The sequence below is a fragment of the Alexandromys fortis genome, unplaced genomic scaffold (genome assembly GCF_014885135.2).
Source record: "Alexandromys fortis isolate MF-2015 unplaced genomic scaffold, M_Fortis_MF-2015_v1.1 scaffold_144, whole genome shotgun sequence".
Lineage (NCBI taxonomy): Eukaryota > Metazoa > Chordata > Mammalia > Rodentia > Cricetidae > Alexandromys > Alexandromys fortis.
In genome coordinates, this window is record NW_026068021.1 from 2,712,007 (window position 1) to 2,726,332 (window position 14,326).

At 49.1% G+C, this 14,326-nt stretch overlaps 1 protein-coding gene across 1 annotated transcript in view; it reads left to right on the forward strand.

Moving 5' to 3' along the window:
* The window catches only part of Mad1l1 (mitotic arrest deficient 1 like 1), a 315,330-nt gene that overhangs the window by 49,856 nt on the left and 251,148 nt on the right, over nucleotides 1-14,326 (forward strand). The window lies entirely within an intron of this gene.

Below are 14,326 nucleotides of genomic sequence, written 5' to 3' on the forward strand. Positions count from 1 at the left end.
TTTTTTTTTTTTTTTTTTTTGCAAGTTTTCCAGGCAATTTTGAGGTCAGGCCTAGGAGAACCAGGGCTTTGGAGGCAGGGTCTGACCTAACCCTGGTGGGCGGAGTTCCCAAGCTGCTACCATTCCAGTGTGGGCTGTCAGTTGAACAACCATTAAACTAAGCGGCTTATCAATAAAATGTAACTCACTTTACCAGATGTTTTTTTTAAGAGGTAGTTTGGGGATACGGAAACTAATAAAGGTGGCAAATGAAAACTTACCAGGTAAAGATGGCGAACAGCGATATATAAATGTGTGTGTATCTACTGTACATGTCCTTTTATCTTCCTGATGCTCAGCTTCCACACTGATGAGAGTTTGTCTCAGAAGGGAAAGCTCATGTGATGAGGGACAAAGTGAAGCTGGTTTAGAACGAGAGTTGGTTTTGGAGTTCGCTGACTCGAGAGAACCAAATGCTAATTTGGGAGAGGTGAAAGCCAAGAGCTGGCTCGATTTGTGCTGCATGACTTTTCATCACGCTCAGGAGCTCGGTCGTATACCTCCAGGTGAGCTATGAACAAGGCAAATGAGACTGATTTGTAATTAGCGCTGTGAGCTTGTAAGGGCAGCAGAGCCCTGGAGCCTCCAGTGTAACAGGGAAGTTGCTGTACACTCAGCCTGGCAGAGAGAAGCCTCCAGTCCCTGTGGTTGGTGCCATGGTACGTGACAAGGTGAGTTTGTGCATGGCATATGAAGAAGGAGGTCATCACAGTGCTCTAACCTAGGGCCTTTCAGCTCCTCCGCTGGGAGGCCAGTGGCTGTCCACAGGCTCATTCCATATCCAAGTGTGCTGATTAGTGTCAACTGTCAGCTTGACATGGCCTGTAGTCACCTGGGAGGAGAGGAATCACCTGGAGCAGGCTAGACCATGGGCATGTCTGTGGGGGATTGTCTTCATTATTAATGGATGTAGTGAGGCCCAACCCTCTGTGGGTGGCATCATTCTCTAGGTAGGGGATCCTGAACAGTTTAGAGAGGAGAAGGCTAGCTGAGAGCAAGCAAGCAAGAGAGCAGACAGGCAGGGATCCAGGTGTTTAATCTCTCTGCTTTTGACTTAAAGTGTGAGGCTTTAAGTTCCTGTCTTGACTTCCCTTCAGTAACGGATCCTAACCTGGAATTGTGAGGAAGATTAAACCCTTCCTTCCTAAAGCACTTGTGTCAGGTGTTTCATCACAGCAACAGAAATGAAACGGGAACACCGAGGAAGCTGCCACACTGGTGAAGACACTGAGCAGACAGAGAAAAAGGAACTTGGTGGAGATTGTAACTACACTAGGGGGACTTCAGAAGCAACACCTTCTCCTGGGTGTTCCTGGAGAAAAGATACTGAGACAAGAAGAGAGTTATTTGAAAGAAGAGCGCTCAGTGAACCAGAGGAGCTCAGGGAAATGAACACTGAGCAGATATGGGAAAATCTGGGGAAGGTTGGATAGGTTGAGGAAATCTGGAGAGAACAAAGGACCAAATGAGAGAGAATCAAACCGGAGGATAGGTCTGTGAGTAACATGATGAAAGCGTACAGTGAAGATGTGGGCGGAAGGACATCATTATGGAGCAATAGCAAGAATTTTGCCCCACTGACGGACATTTGTGGCTAAAGGGGCCCACAGTCCTCACCCAGTGGGTGAGAATCCATAGTAAGGGCTTTCCTCATGGCGCTGTCCTGTGACTTGTGACTTAGCTGGAGCAGTTGAGTGTCCTGGAGGCTGGAGTTGCTTGTGAGCGTGCTCTGGGGAGATGTAAATAAGCATCTGTATAGACCCGCCCTTTCAGCTAGGGCGCCCACCAAAGCCCATTGTAGTGAACCTAAGAGCTTATTGGGCTTACTAATGGAGCATGAGGAAGGGGTCATGTACGGAGTGTGAGGTACCCCAAGGGATCCACATCACTGGAAAGTTTTACTCTAGCATGAATGGTAACTTCCCATAGCTGCAGAGATGGAGTCCCCCTTTCAGTTATCCTCATACACCCTGGAGACTCTATTGCCTCCTGAGGCCCCGCAACCACATCAACCTGTGTGGCTGGGGCAGAGTTTCACACAGCTGGGAGGGGTGCAGGAGGAAGTGGCTGGGATCACTTACAGGTCATCACAGCTGTTCTGATGAAGACGGTGATGGTTATGTCCAGAGGACCAGTGAATTCTGGAGCTCACAGCAAAAAAAAATCTTAGCCTTCTTCTGTTTGTGGTTTTGAGATCAGGTCTTGTTAAGATGTTCAATCTGGCCTCAGACTCACCCTCTTCCTAAAGGACTTGGTCCCCTGAGTGTCTTGGAATGCAGGAGCAGGTGCCATGGTACACAGTGCTAAGCTGAGTTCTCTGTCTCATTGTGTGTATGGTATCTGCTTGTGAGTATATGTGTATTCTTGTGTGTATGTGTTTATGTGTGTACATGCATGCCTGTGTATATATGTGCTTGCATGCATAAGTACATGTGTATGCCTTTGCATGTGTTTGTGTGTGCATGTGTAGATGATGTGTCCAGAGGAGGATGCTGGTGACCCATTCTGTCAGTCTCTTCTTTGTTCGCTAATGATAGGGTCTGTTCTAGTTTGCTTTCTGTTGTGATAAATATCATGACCCAGATCAGCTTTGGGGAGAAAAGGATTTTATTTGGCTTCCAGGTTATAGACTATCATTGAGTGAAGTGAGGGCAGGCACGTGGAAGCAGGAGCTGGAGCAGAGACCGCGGAGGAACGCTGCTTATTGGTTTGCTTCATGACTTCAGCTTGCTTTCTGCTTCCTTACATGTCTCAGGACCACCCACACAGGGGTGACACCACCCACAGTGGACTGGGGCCTCCCTCCCAGATCAGTCATCAGTCAAGACAGGGTCCCAAGACATGTCCTCGGACCAGTCCAGTTCAAATGAGGTCTGTCTTCCCTGGTGTCTAGTTGGTGTTGAGTTCACAGAACTAACCAGCACTGGGTCTCTCAGTGAAGCTGGAGCTAGGCTGGGGGTAACCAGCAAGATCTATTATATTATCCTGCTGTTTCAGCCCATGCTGGGTTAAAAGCATGTATGGCTACACTTGGCCTTTTACATGGGTGCTGAGGGTTCAAACTCAGGATCTTGTGCTTGAGAAGCAATGTCTTGCTAATTTCTCACAGGCTATGGCAGGAACCCAGTCAAGCTTGAGCTGAGTCCTGCTGACTCCACTAGGTGGCCCAATGCAGTCTGTCATAGGCTGGCACCCATCAAGTGGCTGTCCTTCCTGTGAAGGTGGTGACATTTTCTGAGCTCTGTTTTCTTTTTAAAAACAGTTTTGCTTTGTAATTTAGGCTTGCATGGTACTTGTTATGTAGCTTAGGTTAGCCTCAAATTGGCCATCATCCTGCTTTAGCTTCTTGAGAGCTGGGGTTATAGACATATACCACAATGTTTGGCTTATAAAACAGAAAACCTTTTTTCAGTGTTTGGGACCAAGCCTGATACTGGTACGTGCTTGGTAAGCACTCTGCCAACAGAGTCACATCTTGGGCCCTTCATCACCTCTTTGAGAAGCATTTAATAGAGGTAGTGGTTGAAGCTTTCCACAAAGAGGCATGAGAGTTCTCTGGAGACCAAGGGACTTTAGCACCAAGACTGTAGCTTCCTACTGAGAGTTCCTGGCCCCTTATAGCTTGTCTCAAGCCACGCTGCCTTCAGTACCACAATGCTGTGACTCCATATATACAGGCAGCACTTTTTATTCACTGGCCCAAGTGTTCTGTCTCCATGCCTGCGTCTTCAGCCTGCTATGCCCTCCAACCTTCAGAGGATCTTGGACGAATCAGTGCCTAAGATCCTCTGCTCAAAGCCAAGTTCTGCTGGCCCTGGCTCATCTTCTCCCTACTCACTTTTGTGTTACCAGAGATGGAACCCAGGGCCGCTCAAATGCAAGCTAAGCTTTCTCCCACTGTCCTATAGCCCTAGCTCCATCCCATTTCTTTGCTGCTGACCACAAGAGCTCCCCACCATCCATTTCTGTGCTCCCTATTGTAAAACACTCAGGTGCCTCCTTTTAAAACACATCTTAAGGCTGGGGAGATAGGTCAGTGCTTTAGAGCGCTTACTTCTATTATAAAAGACATGGGTTCAGTTCCCAGCCTCCACATGGTGCTCACAACTGCCTGTAACTCTAGTTCTGGAGGGTCTGATGCCCTCTTCTGGCCTTCATGCCATACTGCATACAGGTGATGCACGTTTATCCACATGGGCTTATACACACACACACACACACACACACACACACACGCACGCACGCACGCACGCACGCACAAACAAACAAACAAATCTTAGGGGTTAAGAGCACTTGTTACTCTTGCAGAGGACCCAAGTTCTATTCCCTACACTTCCATGGGGCCGCTCAGAGCAGCCTAGCTCCAAGGAATGAACTCTTTTGGCCTCTGTGGGTACCCTCACACCTTTGCGTGCACATAAACACAAACACACACATACACATACTCAAATACATCTTGGGAGTGATTTGGTAGCTCATCAGGTAAAGGTGCTTGCTGCCAAGCCTAAAAACCTGAGTTTGATCCCAAGAATCCTCCTAGAGGAAGGAAAGAACCAGTTTCTGCAGGTTGTTCTCTGACTTCCTCATAGATGCTGTGGCACATGTGTGCCCTCCCAGCCCCCAAGTGTGGTAAAAAACAATTTACAGTTCCCAACATCTTAGAACATGTCACCACATGCCAGCAGTCATTGGTTATCTGCATCCTGAGAGAGTCTCTGAGGTTCCAGTATGTCACCTGGCACAGTGCCAGGCTTCCTGTCCTCGTTGGTCTAGACTTCCTTTGAGTGGTAGGGATGCTGTCCTGCTTTCTTGTCTGCCTGCATCCCTGCTTCTGAGCTCCATACAAATTTCTATTTTTTTCATCACTCTCATGGCCAGAGGGATGAGATTCTGAGTTGGTTTTTGTTTCTGTAGAGACTATCATAAATTAGGCTGGGGCTTGATAGTCCCTTCCTCTCTCTTACGGGTAGACTAAGCCAGAGTTCAGAGGGCCAAGGAACAAGCTAGAGAGCAGCCTGGGCCCACAGCCCAGGTCTGTATGGATGTGGTGGTACATTCCCCAAAGTTCTGAGACCTTCTCCGTTTGCTGCTCAGTGAGTTCAAAGCGAGCGCCTCACTAATGACGGCCCCTCTCGGAGCATGTGCATCCTCCAGGTCCTTTGTTCGCTGTGCGTTTGATTGTTTCTCTGGCAGCTAGGTGCACTTGATCTCTGATTCACTCTTCTCTGAGCGAAGCCCTGGTAGGTAGGTGAATGGGTCGGGAGTTCTAAATTTATTATAGGAGGTCCCCCCCTTCTGTTTAATATTAAAGTCCTGTCAAGAGTCGCGCAGGTTGCTCACCCCACGTCTCTGAAGTCTGATCAGTTTCCAACTAAGTCCACTTCTGACTACACATCTGTTACCCACAGTGAGACATCTGCCTGGGACACATCTTGTCTCACCTACTCTCTTGTCTTCAGACACCACCGCCCAGCGTGGGTAGGTTTCCTGTGCTGAGCTCTCTGGGGTCCTCTTTGGGGAAGGTGGCTTGCCTGCCTGCTCCTGGTCTGATCAGGGGCCTGTCAATTCACCCACTCTGTCTCCAGTCCTGGCATGTGTACGTTCTGAGGAGTGCCCCCTGCAGGTAGGTGAGGGCTGTGCTTCCTGACTCTCCCTTCTCTTCCTCCCTGCTCCCACTTCTAGCCCCTTGCTGAAGTTTGTTTGGGGCCACATTTCTGGATGTTTATAGCATCAGACACCCAGCTCTTCCAGAGCGACGGATGCGGGAGAGGAATTGAGGCGTTTGTTTGAGAGCTTCTGAGTGCTTTTTTTAGCGCGAACAGTTCAAAGAGCTCCTCTTGTTAATCAGAGGAATATTCCAGCATCCCTGGGGTGGTCACACTGGCTTAATTGGAACCCAGGCTGCTTTGAAGTCCTTTTAATCCTTTCCGGGCTAGGAGAAAGAATTGGGAGGCAGCAACTGTAAATTTGAAATTTCTTCATTTTATTTACATGTGTCTGGGGACCCGTGGAGCTCGTTTCTCTGAGGCATTTGTGTTTCAGATGTGGACAGCTGAGTGGGATTTGGACATTAGGTGGCTGCGGTGGGAGAGTTGCAGGGCAGTGGGTCACTTCAAAGTGGCAGCAGCGGGCCCTGGTGCCCATGCAGTCTTGCAGCCTCTGAGGCATGCTGTCTTGTTCCTGGCCTCCGGCCGCTATGCCCGCCAGTCATTTATTTTGCTACATGGGGATGGGACATTAGCCACTCAGCAGAGCGTTCTACCACACCTCTTTAGCTCCTCAGGTGGATCCAGGTCGTTGTGCCAGCTAGACCCTTCAGGACAGGCATTCTTGTCTGACTTTCCCTGAGCTACCTAGGGTTAGTTGTGATTAAAAAAATTTTTTTTCTTTTTTTTGAGGTAGGGTCTTAGAAGGTTTTAGACAGGCCTTGAACTCAGCATATAGTTACAAATGACCTTGAAATTCTCTGTGCCACCAGGCCTGGTTCATGCAGGGGATAGCACCCAGGGCTTCTTACATGCTGGGCAAGCGCTTGACCAACTGAGCCATGTCCCCAGCTTGTGTTTGGTTTTGAACCAGGGTCTCACTGCCCAGACTGACCTCAGAATCCTGGAACTCAGGATTCTCCTGAAGCAAGCTTCTGAGTGCTGGAGTAGGTGTTTGGTTTTGAAATTTCATTTTTCCATGTATTCACATGCTTTTGGGGATGCTCTGTCTCTGTCTGTTGTATCCATGCTGGGGTTACAGAGGTGTGCCACCATGTCTGACATTATGTGGTGGCGGAGAGTTGAGCTCAAGTCATCAGGCCTTAGTGGCAGTCACTTTACCTAGCAGCCATTGTCCTAGCCTCAGTACCACCCTCCTGGAGGCTCTTCCTGACCAGTTTGTCAGCGTGACCACCTCACTTGGGTCACCCTTCCCCCCGTCCTTGCTGGTCTGTAACCGTGCTTGTCATGGAAACATTACGCGTTGCTTTTGTCCTAGTGGCCATCAGTCCCAGCAGGTAGTGAGAACCTGTGATTCTGGACACCACGTGTTCTGTCAGTGTGCGGTCCACAGGTCTCACTCCTAGATATGTCGGAGACAGAGCCTGACTTTGTGTGGGTCAGGCCGGCATGGAACTCGGTTGGAATCTTCTAGGCTCAGCCTCCCGATCACTGGCTGTGCTGCTGTACCAGACTGGGAGGTTGCCACAGCCCAAGGTCTGTAAGTCCTCACAGGTGCTGCACTGATCCAGCCGCTCCCTCCTCCCTGTGCTTGGAGTCGGAGTTGGAGCCGACTCCGGCTTGGCGGCATTTCCTTCCTCACCGTTATCCACCCACCAGCCTGCCTCTCGGTGATTTTCGACCTGGTTCTGTCACCAGGCAGCTTTGCTCCTTTCCTTCTGCTTATTCCAGAACTGACAGGCCCATGTCCTACAGGGCCAGCACCAAGGCTGGAGGTGGTGTGGGGTGGAAGTACATTGCTGTGCACTGTCCTGGGAGACCTGGCAGAGGCGGGGATCACAAAGACCCAATGAAGGCCCAGTGCTCCCGATGTTGGGGCCATCAGTCAAGTAAGGTAGTGTCAACCCGGTTTCCTAGATCAGGAAGCGAGGTTTAGCTGGACCCGAACTTGAAACCTGGCCTGCTCCAAGGCAATTTCGCTATGCCCTGTCTTTTCACCTCTTTGTTTATTTTTCTGAGCTGCACTTTGGGGAAAGTGCATAAAGATGTTTGGAGCCACACCTGCCTGCTCTGGAACAAGGCCAAGGGGACAGAAGTGTGTGTTCACTATTTAAATTGCTCTTATGTATATTTGCCTGAGTACACCTGTGACCTGACACGTGGAGGCTAGAAGACAACAAGGGGCTTGGCTCTCTCTTTTCACCATGTGGGTCCCAGGGGTCATCCAGATCCTTGGGCTTGTTGGCAATCACCTCTACCCTCTGAGCCATCTCATTGGCCTGGACGTGTGCTGTCAGTTTCTGTTCGATCCTCTTGTATTCCAACTGAGCATGTCCTAAAGTATTATCTGTCTATGACACCCTCTGCTAAGTACTTTGTTCTCATGACTTGGTTCAGCGAGGACAGCTGAGTCTGCAGGGGTCGGCTGGTTGGGTATGGGGCCTGAGGCCTGTGTGAGGGCCGCCCTGACTGCCTGTGCTGCCTGGCTTCCCAGTGTAAGCTGTGAGTTCCACACCTGGAAATAAAGATGAGACCCATGCACATGTTTCTGGTCTCTGTGTTTCTTGCTGTTTGGGGTTGAATTTATGTGGGCAGCAGGGCACAGGACCATGGCCTCAAATGACCTGGATTGTCTAGTGCTGCCTAGGCTAGCCCAAGCTAGCTTTGGCAAATTCTGGCAGATATTGTAGTCTCAGATCACTTCCTAGTAGGCCATTTGTGATCATTTTCCTGTTTCGTTCTCTTACTTGTACATTTTTATGCATATGTGTGAGTATATGTGCATGTGTATGTGCACGTTTGTGAGGTCACAGTGTCTCCACCTTATTCATTCGCCCACAGCCATTTCCCACTTTATTTTTTGAGACAGGATGTCTCCTTGAGCCTGGTGCTCATTGGTTTTGCTAGATCATCTGGCCACTGAGTTCTGGGGATCTTCAGGTCTCTGTTTCCAGAGCTCAGGGGTATAGGCAGGAACTGCCACCCTTAACTTTTTCTTGAGGAGTGAGGATCAATCAATCAGGTTAATAAGATGGCCACAGTGGGAAAGCATTTGGCACCAAGCCTGGTGATCTGAGTTTGATCCTGGGACCCAGATGATGGAAGGAGAGTACTGACTTTCAAAAATTCACATGTTGCCCTCTGACTTACACACACACACACACACACACACACACCACTCTCATAAATAAGTGCAAGCAAACAAATCAGGTTTTGGTGCTTTCAGATAGGAATTTTATTAACCAAGATATCTCCACAGGCTCTACCCTTGTTTTTTTTATTTTTTTATTTGTTTTATTTATTAAAAAGAATCAGGTTTTCGTTTCTGTAGCCATCCCAACTCACCAAAAGAACAGTGCCTTTGAAGGCATGGTGCCTCCTCCATGTTACCCTGGCTCTGCTCATGCTCACCCCAGTCCAGCTCCCTTGGTGTGGATCATTCTGAGCTCCGAGACAACAGTGGACTTGCTCATTCGGTCTTACTCCCAGGAGTCACCTGCTTTGTGACTGAAGAGATACTCTGAAAGCCCTAGCCACACCAGTGTGTGCAGAAGACGGCTTTACTGTGCCGAGTGAAGGCCGTGGAAGGTGCACGGGGAAATGGTGCTAAAGTTGTGAAGAGGAAATTTTTAAACAATTCAGATCAAAAGCTATAAAATCAAGTCAGGTGGCAGGCCTCACCTATGAGGCACAAAGCTTGTAGTCATGAGTGTGTCTTCAGGGTGTGGTTTGTGTGAAACACAAGATAAAAACTCTTCTGTGCAGATTTTTTGGATGATTATAGGAGTGTGTGTACACACACACACACGCACACACGCACACACACCTCTGCATACTTGCCCAGGTGAGGCAGCATGGAGACCTCAGATTGACATCAGGTTTCTTCCTCAATTGCTGTCCACCTTGGCGTTTTTGAGAGGCTCTGTCACTGAGTGGAGCTTGCTGTTTTGTCTACACTGGCTGCCAGCACGCACCAGGGAGCCGTCTGTCTCCCTCCTCTGCTGAGTATAGGTCTGTGCGGCTGTGCCCAGCTGGTGCATACTAGGAATCTGAACTCGGATGCTATGCTTGTGCAGTAAGTGCCTTACCAGTGTCCTGTCTCCTCAGCCTGCATTTTTTTTTTCTTTTTAAGTTAAAATGTCTTGGGTACAAGCCAGGTATGGTGTGGCACACACCTTCAATCAACCCCAGCACTTGGGAGGCTTTGACAGTTGATCCATATGCGTTCATGGCCAGCTTGGTTTCCATGTTGAGTTCCAGGTAAGCCAGGGCTATATAGTGTGGCCCTGTTCCACCCTGCCCCCCAAAACAAAAACAAAAACTGAGGTACATAGATTTTCAGTTTCTCTCTTAATGAACTTTAGAATCAAATCGTAAACCTTGAGTATTTAGATAGAAAGTCCCACTCTCACGACAGCGCACTCTCTCTCACACAACTCCCCCCTTCTCTACAGATTTCACCAATGCTCCTGTGGCCTCTTTTATAATGCAAGTCATTTGTGTTACATGTAGCTGAACCTCATTTAGGAATGATCTGATTGCTTGCTTATAAATGGTTATAGTTGAATTCCCGTGTGTTAGTTTGTCATGGGAATAACACATTTCCCTTTTTTTTTTTTCCGAGACAGGGTTTCTCTGTGGTTTTGGAGCCTGTCCTGAAACTAGCTCTTCTAGACCAGGCTGGTCTTGAACTCACAGAGATCCGCCTGCCTCTGCCTCCCAAGTGCTGGGATTAAAGGCGTGCGCCATCCTTTTTTTTTTTTTTTAAAAGATTTTAGATAGCACCTGCTTCATAAGGTTCAGAACTAAGCTTTGAAATAAGTAGTCATTGTCTACCTAGTAGTTATTCTGTTTCCTTGGCACAAAAAATTTATGAAATGACTGGTGAATTGGCTCAGAATGTGAAGGCGCCTGCTACCAAGGCTGGTGGCCTGAGTTTAATCCCTAGGATGCAGATGGTGGTAGCAGAGAACCGACTCCTGCACGTTGTCCTTCCTCCACACATGTGCTGTGCCACCAAACCCCTAATACATATTTCAGAATGCTGAGGAAGTTTGCAGAGGTTTGCTGCTAAGACTCCTGCTTATCCATGTCCTTCAGGAAGCCGCGGCTCCTTTATTTGTCCTCTACACCCTTAGCGTAAATGCAAGCCAACATAGCCATGCTTAATTTTTGGCTTATTTAAAGACACAATGCATTCACATTCTGCTTCCTTTTGCGGGAGCGGGGGTGGGGGGAGTCTTGAGACAGGTTTCTGTCTTGCCCTGGCTGTCCTGGAGTTCACTTGTAGACCAGACACCCACCTGCTTCTGCCAGAAGCAGGGATTAAAGGCATACGCCACCGCACCTGGCTCTCTTGCTTTTATGTAGTAATGCATTTGGCGATCTTTCCTATCACTTAAATGTAAATTGAGTATTCTTTCCTCTTGATTTCATCGTCTGGGTAAACTAATTTAGCCAGTAATAGTGAACCTGGTTTTGTTTCTTTCCAGCTTGGGATGGAACCTAGGGCACGTGAGCAGGCTTTCTGTCACACCTTGAGCCCAACACTGCACTTTTTTTTGAGACAAGAGTTTCTCTGTGTAGCCCTAGCTGTCCTAGAACTCACTTTGTAGACTAAAATGGTCTTGAACTCACAGAGATTGCCTCCTTCTTGAGTGCTGGGATTAAAGGTGTGCATGACAATTGTGGCTAGCCGGATACTGAACTTTTAATCCATGTTTTACCGTCAGATTCAGGCAGAACTTGGAAGGATGTATTCTTCTAAAACAGTCTCACAGGTTTTCATCTTTTTTTCTGTTTGGAGTTTCTGCAGTGAAGAGCCCAGAGCAGAATTGAAGGTGAATTCCTCCTGTGACCCTGACCCCTGATGGAGGAGAAAGATGGCTGGTGGCCAGGGTGGAGTGCACGGTGTGTGAGCCTGTGCTTCAGGCTGGGGAGGATAATGGTGCAAACAGGACCCACAAAGAACCGGATTTGATGGTGATGCTTAGGGTTGTAGCTGTGTAGGCTGGAGCAAGCCCAACTATAGACAGGTGGCAGTAAGTGGATACCTGGAGTGACAGGAGAGCTGTGTATGCACACTTATGGGAGGAACTCCCCGGAGAAGGGGTATGTGGGACCTGAGGAGAGATGTGGTAATGGCTGTGAATTGGAACAGCTTCTGCCTTCCTGTTTCTCTCCTGGCCAGGCCATCTGTGTGACCTCGTTTCCAAAAAGGAGGAGGAATGTCATGTGACAAGGGCCTGCTGGTCCTTTGCTGCTGCGGCAAACCTCTGTGCCTGAGACAGCAGCCAGCCCTGCCTTGTCTTCCTCAGGGAGAGGGACTGTCCCTCTACACACTTGGAGCCGACAGCTTTGGAAGGTGGATGAATGATATTGCCTGCTTCATGGTCAGGCAGTCACAGGATGGTTCCCAGCTCTAATGACAATGCAGACTTGTGCCTCTCGAGTGTCTGCTGTAGCCTTAGTGACTGTGGCCTCAGGACTCAAGATTCCAGCTCTTGCTGGGTGGCCTTAGGGTTGTGGACAGCAGGCACAGCCACTGCAGGTGGATCTGCAGAGCATGGCACAGCGTTAGGCTTCTGTGCAGTGCTGACTTAGTATGTGGTGTTTGCTTGTCCTCAGTCCTGGACCTTCTAAACCAGCTTCTCATCAGTCCCAGGAGAAGTCAGACTCTTTCCATAGCAGTGAGTGCCGTCACCCTTTCAGCTTTTAGCACAAGCTTTCGGTATCTAATGTGTTCTGTTCTGGACTTGGCATACTTTTTGCAAGAATAATAAACCCATCTTGCTGGGGATGGGGGATGGAGGGCTCTGTTCCCGACTTTCCCTCGTTTTCGGTTGGGCCCTGGCTGAAGCCCAGTCCCTGCAGTTTTGGACTGTGGTCTCAGCCCCGTGGCTTCCTATTCTCTGGAAAGAATGGCACCTTGGAAGAGAGCTCATGGCCTGGTGTTTGCTAATTGGGTCTGTGGCTGCTGCCACTTCATTCATTCTCTACACTGGTGTCCTCGGGATTGGGTGTCTTTCAGACGCTGTGAAACCGGCACTTACGGCTTCAGTGAGAGCCATGGCACCTGCTATTAGAACTCAAAATAGCTGCAGTTGGGGCTGGAACTGTCTTTGCCTCCGAAATAAACTAGTGGGCTCAGGCCCCCAGCATTCTGTGCCTGCAGCTGAGTTTGTGTCACAATTCAGCTGTTCCTGAACAAAGAGGCCTCTCTCCGAGAGCCCCCCGCCAGACCATGAAAGGCCTCGCAGCTGAAGCCGCGGTTGTTCGGCAGCAGATGCCACAGCTTGGACTGCAGTTGGAACTGTCACTTCCCTGTCATCCCATGTGTCGGAGGCCCCAGAGGCCCTACGCGCCTTCCACTTTGTAGTTGTGAAGTGCGAGTGTCACGCTTACTGCACCGGACTGGCAGCGGTATTTTTAGGCCACAGTGGCACTCGTTGTGACGCCTTGTATTTGAAAGCACTTTGCTAATCCCTAGAGTGCCTGAAAGCTTCTCCGAGTAGCTTTAACCACACAGGTCAGGAGGCTTCTGCAGCACAGTCTCAGCCAGCACCTGGCAGTCCATGGGCTCCGTTCAGGGATGAGGTGAAGGCCATGCCTATGGGTGAATCCTGTGATTCCACAGGTCTGGAGAGCCCTCCTCCATGACTATGAGCTCAGCACAGGTGGTGGGGGCCAAGCAGTGCTGAGCTGGTTCCTCTATCCCAGGGCTTCTTAAGGATTGCCCCTTCCCTTCACCCCAGTGCTGGGACTCATGGTGGACTGACAGCGCATGGCGAGTGCTCTGTTCCCTACACTGCAGCTCCTGGTAACTCTCCCCTGTGGCCTTTTCTTTCTTCCTTTTTTATTTCCTTAAGGTTTTTTTTTTTTTTTAATTTTTGGTGGGGGTTATTTATACTTACATATATATACATGCACTGCAAGAATGCAGTCTGTGCAATTCATACAGTTCATAGAAGAGATCTTGATTGCTCCCACCCAGTGTGGGCAAGCACAATTTAACTGAGCCACACTTCCCACCAGGGTGCGTACTGTGAATATAAGAATATACATGTTGCTTATTCTTCTGTGTGTACTTCAAGTGAAGAGTCAGTTTGTGCCTGGCTCTTTCTTGGGCATCTTTTGACTGGTACCACTAGTTTGGTCGTTCTGCGAAGAGAACTTCATAGCCTGCCTGGGTTGCCAGAGACCCACAGGTGGAGCTTTGAGGTCTGGAACTGACCTCTTATGGGTCTGCAGGTGGATGGTCCAGTGCTGGTGGTTGCTTTATTGTGACCCTGTGTTGCAGAGAGGGGGATGGAGGGAGGTTATTTTTTTTAAAAATATTTATTTATTTATTATGTATACAATATTCTGTCTGTGTGTATGCCTGCAGGCCAGAAGAGGGCACCAGACCTCATTACAGATGGTTGTGAGCCACCATGTGGTTGCCGGGAATTGAACTCAGGACCTTTGGAAGAGCAGGCAATGCTCTTAACCACTGAGCCATCTCTCCAGCCCCTGGAGGGAGGTTCTTGATGTATTTTCCTGGTACTGGAGTTGGAACCCTGGGTCATGCCTGCTAGGCAAGTACTCTACCACTGGGCTGCATCTCCAGCCCCTCAGACAGG